Source organism: Rutidosis leptorrhynchoides, chromosome 3 (genome assembly GCF_046630445.1).
Source record: "Rutidosis leptorrhynchoides isolate AG116_Rl617_1_P2 chromosome 3, CSIRO_AGI_Rlap_v1, whole genome shotgun sequence".
In the NCBI taxonomy this organism is placed as follows: domain Eukaryota; kingdom Viridiplantae; phylum Streptophyta; class Magnoliopsida; order Asterales; family Asteraceae; genus Rutidosis; species Rutidosis leptorrhynchoides.
In genome coordinates, this window is record NC_092335.1 from 82,140,105 (window position 1) to 82,152,838 (window position 12,734).

Here is a 12,734-nt window from a genome sequence, read left to right on the forward strand (position 1 = left end):
TTACTCGAATGGGTTCTCTGTCCTTCCTGCTCAAGGCGTCGGCTACCACATTTGCCTTCCCCGGGTGGTAACGAATCTCAAAGTCATAATCATTCAACAATTCAATCCACCTACGCTGCCTCATATTCAGTTGTTTCTGATTAAATATGTGTTGAAGACTTTTGTGGTCGGTATATATAATACTTTTGACCCCATATATGTAGTGACCCGAACTTTTCCATGTTTATATATATTAATTGAGATTGATATTTACATGATTAAATGTTTCCAACATGTTAAGCAATCAAACTTGTTAAGACTTGATTAATTGAAATATGTTTCATATAGACAATTGACCACCCAAGTTGACCGGTGATTCACGAACGTTAAAACTTGTAAAAACTATACGATGACATATATATGGTTATATATATAGTTAAAATGTTTTTATTATAAGTATGTATCTCATTAGGTATTTTAACAATGAGTTATATACATAAAAATGAGACTATTAATTTAAGAAACTCGAAAACGATATATATAACGATTATCGTTATAACAACGTCTTACTAGGTACATATGAATCATATTAAGATATTGATACACTTGGTTAATTATGTTAAATGATAATTAAATATATTATTAAGTGTATTAACAATGAAATACATATGTAAAAATAAGACTACTAACTTAATGATTTCGAAACGAGACATATATGTAACGATTATCGTTGTAACGACATTTAACTGTATATACATCATACTGAGATATATTATATATCATAATATCATGATAATATAACAATTTAACATCTCATTTGTTATAATAAACAATGGGTTAACAACATTCAACAAGATCGTTAACCTAAAGGTTTCAAAACAACATTCACATGTAACGACTAACGATGACTTAACGACTCAGTTAAAATGTATATACATGTAGTGTTTTAATATGTATTCATACACTTTTGAAAGACTTCAAGACACTTATCAAAATACTTCTACTTAACAAAAATGCTTACAATTACATCCTCGTTCAGTTTCATCAACAATTCTACTCGTATGCACCCGTATTCGTACTCGTACAATACACAGCTTTTAGATGTATGTACTATTGGTATATACACTCCAATGATCAGCTCTTAGCAGCCCATGTGAGTCACCTAACACATGTGGGAACCATCATTTGGCAACTAGCATGAAATATCTCATAAAATTACAAAAATATGAGTAATCATTCATGACTTATTTACATGAAAACAAAATTACATATCCTTTATATCTAATCCATACACCAACGACCAAAAACACCTACAAACACTTTCATTCTTCAATTTTCTTCATCTAATTGATCTCTCTCAAGTTCTATCTTCAAGTTCTAAGTGTTCTTCATATATTCTACAAGTTCTAGTTACATAAAATCAAAAATACTTTCAAGTTTGCTAGCTCACTTCCAATCTTGTAAGGTGATCATCCAACCTCAATAAATCTTTGTTTCTTACAGTAGGTTATCATTCTAATACAAGGTAATAATCATATTCAAACTTTGGTTCAATTTCTATAACTATAACAATCTTATTTCAAGTGATGATCTTACTTGAACTTGTTTTCGTGTCATGATTCTGCTTCAAGAACTTCGAGCCATCCAAGGATCCGTTGAAGCTAAATCCATTTTTCTCTTTTCCAGTAGGTTTATCCAAGGAACTTAAGGTAGTAATGATGTTCATAACATCATTCGATTCATACATATAAAGCTATCTTATTCGAAGGTTTAAACTTGTAATCACTAGAACATAGTTTAGTTAATTCTAAACTTGTTCGCAAAAAAAAGTTAATCCTTCTAACTTGACTTTTAAAATCAACTAAACACATGTTCTATATCTATATGATATGCTAACTTAATGATTTAAAACCTGGAAACACGAAAAACACCGTAAAACCGGATTTACGCCGTCGTAGTAACACCGCGGGCTGTTTTGGGTTAGTTAATTAAAAACTATGATAAACTTTGATTTAAAAGTTGTTATTCTGAGAAAATGATTTTTATTATGAACATGAAACTATATCCAAAAATTATGGTTAAACTCAAAGTGGAAGTATGTTTTCTAAAATGGTCATCTAGACGTCGTTCTTTCGACTGAAATGACTACCTTTACAAAAACGACTTGTAACTTATTTTTCCGACTATAAACCTGTACATTTTCTATTTAGATTCATAAAATAGAGTTCAATATGAAACCATAGCAATTTGATTCACTCAAAACGGATTTAAAATGAAGAAGTTATGGGTAAAACAAGATTGGATAATTTTTCTCATTTTAGCTACGTGAAAATTGGTAACAAATCTATTCCAACCATAACTTAATCAACTTGTATTGTATATTATGTAATCTTGAGATACCATAGACACGTATACAATGTTTCGACCTATCATGTCGACACATCTATATATATTTCGGAACAACCATAGACACTCTATATGTGAATGTTGGAGTTAGCTATACAGGGTTGAGGTTGATTCCAAAATATATATAGTTTGAGTTGTGATCAATACTGAGATACGTATACACTGGGTCGTGGATTGATTCAAGATAATATTTATCGATTTATTTCTGTACATCTAACTGTGGACAACTAGTTGTAGATTACTAACGAGGACAGCTGACTTAATAAACTTAAAACATCAAAATATATTAAAAGTGTTGTAAATATATTTTGAACATACTTTGATATATATGTATATATTGTTATAGGTTCGTGAATCAACCAGTGGCCAAGTCTTACTTCTCGACGAAGTAAAAATCTGTGAAAGTGAGTTATAGTCCCACTTTTAAAATCTAATATTTTTGGGATGAGAATACATGCAGGTTTTATAAATGATTTACAAAATAGACACAAGTACGTGAAACTACATTCTATGGTTGAATTATCGAAATCGAATATGCCCCTTTTTATTAAGTCTGGTAATCTAAGAATTAGGGAACAGACACCCTAATTGACGCGAATCCTAAAGATAGATCTATTGGGCCTAACAAACCCCATCCAAAGTACCGGATGCTTTAGTACTTCGAAATTTATATCATATCCGAAGGGTGTCCCGGAATGATGGGGATATTCTTATATATGCATCTTGTTAATGTCGGTTACCAGGTGTTCACCATATGAATGATTTTTATCTCTATGTATGGGATGTGTATTGAAATATGAAATCTTGTGGTCTATTGTTACGATTTGATATATATAGGTTAAACCTATAACTCACCAACATTTTTGTTGACGTTTAAAGCATGTTTATTCTCAGGTGAATACTAAGAGCTTCCGCTGTTGCATACTTAAATAAGGACGAGATTTGGAGTCCATGCTTGTATGATATTGTGTAAAAACTGCATTCAAGAAACTTATTTTGTTGTAACATATTTGTATTGTAAACCATTATGTAATGGTCGTGTGTAAACAGGATATTTTAGATTATCATTATTTGATAATCTACGTAAAGTTTTTTTTAAAACCTTTATCTATGAAATAAAGGTTATGGTTTGTTTTAAAAATGAATGCAGTCTTTGAAAAACGTCTCATATAGAGGTCAAAACCTCGCAACGAAATCAATTAATATGGAACGTTTTTAATCAATAAGAACGGGACATTTCAGTTGGTATCCGAGCGTTGGTCTTAGAGAACCAGAATTTTGCATTAGTGTGTCTTATCGAGTTTGTTAGGATGCATTAGTGAGTCTGGACTTCGACCGTGTTTACTTGAAAAATGATTGCTTAACAAATTTTGTTGGAAACTATATATTTTTAACATGTGAATATTATGTGATATATTAATCTCTTAACGCGTTTGATATTATGTGATAGATGTCTACCTCTAGAACAAGTCCCATTGACTCACCTAATAATAATGAAGAGTCAAATGTAAATTGGAATGATTCGTGGACTGATTCACAAGTTCCCGAAGAGGAACCGGAAGAAGAGTCGGAACCGGAAGAAGAATCGGAACCGGAAGAAGAATTGGAACCGGATGAAGAAATAGAACCGGTGGGGGAAATAATAAATCGGTTAAGTAAAAGAAAATCATCAACCAACCGACCAAGGTTAATTATGGTCAATGGTGTTTCCGCCAAGGAAGCAAAATATTGGGAGGATTACCAATTCTCCGATGAATCGAATTCCGACGAGAATTCCGATGATGTTATAGAAATTACCCCAACTGAATTTAAAAAGGCAAAAGAAAATAATAAGGGAAAGGGCATAAAAATAGAGAAATCTAATTCCAACCCCGATGAACTTTATATGTATCGTCAACCCCCGAAGTCCTTAAGTTGTAACAATGACCCGGGAACCTCTAAACCACCAGGTTTTTCTAAACCAATGTGGATCACGACGGCTCGTATTAGGGGAACATCATATATCCCTAGAAACTTGGCAAAACGAACCAAAATCGAAGAAGAAGAAACAAGCGAGTCGGAATAAGATAGTTGTATTCGTGTGGTGTAATATATGTAATATAGTGTGCTTATGCTTTATGATATATGTAAAAATTGCTTGTATTAATAAGTATTTTTTTTTTATGAATCTAACTCTTGTCTATTTTACAGTATAAAAACACAAAATGGATAGACAACCCAATATTTTAAGAGACCTACCCGGAGACATGATTGATGAAATCTTGTCTAGAGTCGGTCAGAATTCTTCGGCACAACTATTTAAGGCGAGATCAGTTTGTAAGACATTCGAAGAACGTTCCAAGAATGCCTTGGTTTATAAAAGGCTTTCGTTCGGAAGATGGGGAATATCACATTGGGAAATCCATAAGTTACGATGTGTTTACTTTGACGCATATATTGCGGGGAACCCAAATGCTATTTTACGCAACGGGTTAAGAAATTATTTTGACTCAGTATATCCGAATATAGGACTTCGTGATTTAGAAAAAGCGGCTAACATGCAACATAAAGAAGCATGTTATGCTTACGGGTTAGTAATGTTCGCTTCTCACCAAAGTGAGAACAAGAACATCGGGCTACAACTATTAAACAAAACGTTCCCACAAGTGACGGAGTCGGTAATTGGGGTAAGAAATGTGGTTTTTAGGTTATTACGAGACTGTTGGTCATTACGTAACCCTCGTCCCTTTGATGACGTTACAACACGCTGTCTTATCAACGGCCATAACGGTTATGTTCCACAAGACCAAGGATGGGAAGTAATCCTAGTAAAACCAGAATGCATGACTTGTTTCTGGACGTATGAATTACGTGTCTTTATTGCCTTTGCTGAACGACTTGTGTACTAGCTAGAATTATCTTCACAACCATCTTGTATCAAATTTATTGTGTGCTATATTTCATGCTATATGTAAAATAAGCGGTATTGTAAGTTTGTAAAATATTGTGTAAAAGTTTGAACGCGAAATATTATTATAATCAGTTTTTCATATAGAATTGTAGTAGTTGAATTGTATATTAGCTACTAAGTATGAACTTAACGGGTAGGTACTACCCGAATTTAAACTTATAAAATGCTAATATGAAGAAAAAGCTTTTATAAATGAGTTCATATTATGCTACGAAATACTATTAACTACTCTTAATATTCTGTATGATTAACTTGTTCCATTTGACTATTTTGAAGGAAATGGCACCGACTACTCGACACACCGTGAATATGAATGAAGAGGAATTCCGTACTTTTCTAGCTTCAAACATAGCCGCAGTACAGGCTGCGCTACATACCAACAATAACCTTGGATCTGGCAGTACAAGAAATCGTGTAGGATGCACCTACAAAGAATTCACTGCCTGCAAACCTTTGGAATTTGATGGAACCGAAGGACCGATCGGATTGAAACGGTGGACCGAGAAGGTCGAATCGGTGTTTGCCATAAGTAAGTGTACTGAAGAGGACAAAGTGAAGTACGCTACGCATACCTTCACAGGTTCTGCGTTAACATGGTGGAATACCTATCTAGAGCAAGTGGGACAAGATGATGCTTATGCACTACCGTGGTCAGCATTCAAGCACTTGATGAACGAGAAGTACCATCCCAGAACCGAGGTCAATAAGCTCAAGACAGAACTTAGAGGGTTACGAACCCAAGGATTTGATATTACCACGTACGAAAGACGATTCACAGAATTGTGCCTATTGTGTCCGGGAGCATTCGAAGATGAGGAAGAGAAGATCGACGCATTTGTGAAAGGATTACCGGAAAGAATCCAAGAAGATATAAGTTCACACGAGCCCGCCTCCATACAACAGGCATGTAGAATGGCTCACAAACTAGTGAACCAGATTGAAGAAAGAATTAAAGAACAGACTGCTGAAGAGGTCAATGTGAAGCAAGTCAAAAGAAAGTGGGAGGAAAACGGTGATAAGAATCACCAATACAACAAAAACAGCAATTACAACAATAATCGCAACAATTATCCCAACAATCGCAACATCAATCGCAACTACAACAAATGGTCCAACAACAACAACAACAACAGCAACAGCAACTACAACAATCATCCCAACAACAATAATAACCGCAACAACAACAACAATCAGAAGCAGCTATGCCAAAGGTGTGAAAAGTATCACTCGGGGTTCTGCACCAAATTTTGCAACAAGTGTAAAAGAAATGGTCACAGCGCGGCGAAGTGTGAGGTCTACGGACCAGGGGTTAATAGAACGAAAGGAACAAATGGTGTCGGAACGTGTAATGGCGGAGCAAGTAGTGTCGGAGCAAGTTATGCCAATGTAGTTTGTTATAAATGTGGAAAACCGGGCCACATTATTAGAAATTGCCCGAACCAGGAGAACACGAATGGACAAGCCCGCGGAAGAGTTTTCAATATTAATGCGGCAGAGGCACAGGAAGACCCGGAGCTTGTTACGGGTACGTTTCTTATTGACAATAAATCTGCTTACGTTTTATTTGATTCGGGTGCGGATAGAAGCTATATGAGTAGAGATTTTTGTGCTAAATTAAGTTGTCCATTGACGCCTTTGGATAGTAAATTTTTACTCGAATTAGCAAATGGTAAATTAATTTCAGCAGATAATATATGTCGGAATCGAGAAATTAAACTGGTTAGCGAAACATTTAAGATTGATTTGATACCAGTAGAGTTAGGGAGTTTTGATGTTATAATCGGTATGGACTGGTTGAAAGAAGTGAAAGCAGAGATCGTTTGTTACAAAAATGCAATTCGCATTATACGAGAAAAAGGAAAACCCTTAATGGTGTACGGAGAAAAGGGCAACACGAAGCTACATCTTATTAGTAATTTGAAGGCACAAAAACTAATAAGAAAAGGTTGCTATGCTGTTCTAGCACACGTCGAGAAAGTACAAACTGAAGAAAAGAGCATCAATGATGTTCCCGTCGCAAAAGAATTTCCTGATGTATTTCCGAAAGAATTACCGGGATTACCCCCACATCGATCCGTTGAATTTCAAGTAGATCTTGTACCAGGAGCTGCACCAATAGCTCGTGCTCCTTACAGACTCGCACCCAGCGAGATGAAAGAACTACAAAGCCAATTACAAGAACTTTTAGAGCGTGGTTTCATTCGACCAAGCACATCACCGTGGGGAGCTCCTGTTTTGTTTGTCAAGAAGAAAGATGGTACATTCAGGTTGTGTATCGACTACCGAGAGTTGAACAAACTTACCATCAAGAACCGCTACCCACTACCGAGAATCGACGACTTATTTGATCAACTACAAGGCTCGTCTATTTATTCAAAGATTGACTTACGTTCCGGGTATCATCAAATGCGGGTGAAAGAAGATGATATTCCAAAGACTGCTTTCAGAACACGTTACGGTCATTACGAGCTTATGGTCATGCCGTTTGGTTTAACTAATGCACCAGCTGTGTTCATGGACCTTATGAACCGAGTGTGTGGGCCATATCTTGACAAGTTTATCATTGTTTTCATCGATGACATACTTATTTACTCAAAGAATGATCAAGAGCACGAAGAACATTTGAGAAAAGTGCTAGAAGTATTGAGGAAAGAAAAACTGTACGCTAAGTTTTCAAAGTGTGCATTTTGGTTGGAAGAAGTTCAATTCCTCGGTCACATAGTGAACAAAGAAGGTATTAAGGTGGATCCGGCAAAGATAGAAACTGTTGAAAAGTGGGAAACCCCAAAAACTCCGAAACACATACGCTAGTTTTTAGGACTAGCTGGTTACTACAGAAGGTTCATCCAAGACTTTTCCAGAATAGCAAAACCCTTGACTGCATTAACGCATAAAGGGAAGAAATTTGAATGGAATGATGAACAAGAGAAAGCGTTTCAGTTATTGAAGAAAAAGCTAACTACGGCACCTATATTGTCATTGCCTTAAGGGAGTGATGATTTTGTGATTTATTGTGACGCATCAAAGCAAGGTCTTGGTTGTGTATTAATGCAACGAACGAAGGTGATTGCTTATGCGTCTAGACAATTGAAGATTCACGAACAAAATTATACGACGCATGATTTGGAATTAGGTGCGGTTGTTTTTGCATTAAAGACTTGGAGGCACTACTTATATGGGGTCAAAAGTATTATATATACCGACCACAAAAGTCTTCAACACATATTTAATCAGAAACAACTGAATATGAGGCAGCGTAGGTGGATTGAATTATTGAATGATTACGACTTTGAGATTCGTTACCACCCGGGGAAGGCAAATGTGGTAGCTGACGCCTTGAGCAGAAAGGACAGAGAACCCATTCGAGTAAAATCTATGAATATAATGATTCACACTAACCTTACTACTCAAATAAAGGAGGCGCAACAAGGAGTTTTAAAAGAGGGAAATTTAAAGGTTGAAATACCCAAAGGATCGGAGAAGCATCTTAATATTCGAGAAGACGGAACCCGGTATAGGGCTGAAAGAATTTGGGTACCAAAATTTGGAGATATGAGAGAAATGGTACTTAGAGAAGCTCATAAAACCAGATACTCAATACATCCTGGAACGGGGAAGATGTACAAGGATCTTAAGAAACATTTTTGGTGGCCGGGTATGAAAGCCGATGTTGCTAAATACGTAGGAGAATGTTTGACATGTTCTAAGGTCAAAGCTGAGCATCAGAAACCATCAGGTCTACTTCAACAACCCGAAATCCCGGAATGGAAATGGGAAAACATTACCATGGATTTCATCACTAAATTGCCAAGGACTGCAAGTGGTTTTGATACTATTTGGGTAATAGTTGATCGTCTCACCAAATCAGCACACTTCATGCCAATAAGAGAAGATGACAAGATGGAGAAGTTAGCACGACTGTATTTGAAGGAAGTCGTCTCCAGACATGGAATACCAATCTCTATTATCTCTGATAGGGATGGCAGATTTATTTCAAGATTCTGGCAGACATTACAGCAAGCATTAGGAACTCGTCTAGAAATGAGTACTGCCTATCATCCACAAACTGATGGGCAGAGCGAAAGGACGATACAAACGCTTAAAGACATGCTACGAGCATGTGTTATTGATTTCGGAAACAGTTGGGATCGACATCTACCGTTAGCAGAATTTTCCTACAACAACAGCTACCATTCAAGCATTGAGATGGCGCCGTTTGAAGCACTTTATGGTAGAAAGTGCAGGTCTCCGATTTGTTGGAGTGAAGTGGGGGATAGACAGATTACGGGTCCGAAGATTATACAAGAAACTACCGAGAAGATCATCCAAATTCAACAACGGTTGAAAACCGCCCAAAGTCGACAAAAGAGCTACGCTGACATTAAAAGAAAAGATAAAGAATTTGAAATTGGAGAGATGGTCATGCTTAAAGTTGCACCTTGGAAAGGCGTTGTTCGATTTGGTAAACGAGGGAAATTAAATCCAAGGTATATTGGACCATTCAAGATTATTGATCGTGTCGGACCAGTAGCATACCGACTTGAGTTACCTCAACAACTCACGGCTGTACATAACACTTTCCACGTCTCGAATTTGAAGAAATGTTTTGCTAAATAAGATCTCACTATTCCGTTAGATGAAATCCAAATCAACGAAAAACTTCAATTCATCGAAGAACCCGTCGAAATAATGGATCGTGAGGTTAAAAGACTTAAGCAAAACAAGATACCAATTGTTAAGGTTCGATGGAATGCTCGTGGAGGACCCGAGTTCACCTGGGAGCGTGAAGATCAGATGAAGAAGAAATACCCGCATCTATTTCCAGAAGATTCGTCAACACCTTCAACAGCTTAAAATTTCGGGACGAAATTTATTTAACGGGTAGGTACTGTAGTGACCCGAACTTTTCCATGTTTATATATATTAATTGAGATTGATATTTACATGATTAAATGTTTCCAACATGTTAAGAAATCAAACTTGTTAAGACTTGATTAATTGAAATATGTTTCATATAGACAATTGACCACCCAAGTTGACCGGTGATTCACGAACGTTAAAACTTGTAAAAACTATAAGATGACATATATATGGTTATATATATAGTTAACATGTTTTTATTATAAGTATGTATCTCATTAGGTATTTTAACAATGAGTTATATACATAAAAATGAGACTATTAATTTAAGAAACTCGAAAACGATATATATAACGATTATCGTTATAACAACGTCTTACTAGGTACATATGAATCATATTAAGATATTGATACACTTGGTTAATTATGTTAAATGATAAGTAAATATATTATTAAGTGTATTAACAATGAAATACATATGTAAAAATAAGACTACTAACTTAATGATTTCGAAACGAGACATATATGTAACGATTATCGTTGTAACGACATTTAACTGTATATACATCATACTGAGATATATTATATATCATAATATCATGATAATATAACAATTTAACATCTCATTTGTTATAATAAACAATGGGTTAACAACATTCAACAAGATCGTTAACCTAAAGGTTTCAAAACAACATTCACATGTAACGACTAACGATGACTTAACGACTCAGTTAAAATGTATATACATGTAGTGTTTTAATATGTATTCATACACTTTTGAAAGACTTCAAGACACTTATCGAAATACTTCTACTTAACAAAAATGCTTACAATTACATCCTCGTTCAGTTTCATCAACAATTCTACTCGTATGCACCCGTATTCGTACTCGTACAATACACAGCTTTTAGATGTATGTACTATTGGTATATACACTCCAATGATCAGCTCTTAGCAGCCCATGTGAGTCACCTAACACATGTGGGAACCATCATTTGGAAACTAGCATGAAATATCTCATAAAATTACAAAAATATGAGTAATCATTCATGACTTATTTACATGAAAACAAAATTACATATCCTTTATATCTAATCCATACACCAACGACCAAAAACACCTACAAACACTTTAATTCTTCAATTTTCTTCATCTAATTGATCTCTCTCAAGTTCTATCTTCAAGTTCTAAGTGTTCTTCATATATTCTACAAGTTCTAGTTACATAAAATCAAGAATACTTTCAAGTTTGCTAGCTCACTTCCAATCTTGTAAGGTGATCATCCAACCTCAAGAAATCTTTGTTTCTTACAGTAGGTTATCATTCTAATACAAGGTAATAATCATATTCAAACTTTGGTTCAATTTCTATAACTATAACAATCTTATTTCAAGTGATGATCTTACTTGAACTTGTTTTCGTGTCATGATTCTGCTTCAAGAACTTCGAGCCATCCAAGGATCCTTTGAAGCTAAATCCATTTTTCTCTTTTCCAGTAGGTTTATCCAAGGAACTTAAGGTAGTAATGATGTTCATAACATCATTCGATTCATACATATAAAGCTATCTTATTCGAAGGTTTAAACTTGTAATCACTAGAACATAGTTTAGTTAATTCTAAACTTGTTCGCAAACAAAAGTTAATCCTTCTAACTTGACTTTTAAAATCAACTAAACACATGTTCTATATCTATATGATATGCTAACTTAATGATTTAAAACCTGGAAACACGAAAAACACCGTAAAACCGGATTTACGCCGTCGTAGTAACACCGCGGGCTGTTTTGGGTTAGTTAATTAAAAACTATGATAAACTTTGATTTAAAAGTTGTTATTCTGAGAAAATGATTTTTATTATGAACATGAAACTATATCCAAAAATTATGGTTAAACTCAAAGTGGAAGTATGTTTTCTAAAATGGTCATCTAGACGTCGTTCTTTCGACTGAAATGACTACCTTTTACAAAAACGACTTGTAACTTATTTTTCCGACTATAAACCTGTACATTTTCTATTTAGATTCATAAAATAGAGTTCAATATGAAACCATAGCAATTTGATTCACTCAAAACGGATTTAAAATGAAGAAGTTATGGGTAAAACAAGATTGGATAATTTTTCTCATTTTAGCTACGTGAAAATTGGTAACAAATCTATTCCAACCATAACTTAATCAACTTGTATTGTATATTATGTAATCTTGAGATACCATAGACACGTATACAATGTTTCGGCCTATCATGTCGACACATCTATATATATTTCGGAACAACCATAGACACTCTATATGTGAATGTTGGAGTTAGCTATACAGGGTTGAGGTTGATTCCAAAATATATATAGTTTGAGTTCTGATCAATACTGAGATACGTATACACTGGGTCGTGGATTGATTGAAGATAATATTTATCGATTTATTTCTGTACATCTAACTGTGGACAACTAGTTGTAGATTACTAACGAGGACAGCTGACTTAATAAACTTAAAACATCAAAATATATTAAAAGTGTTGTAAATATATTTTGAACATACTTTG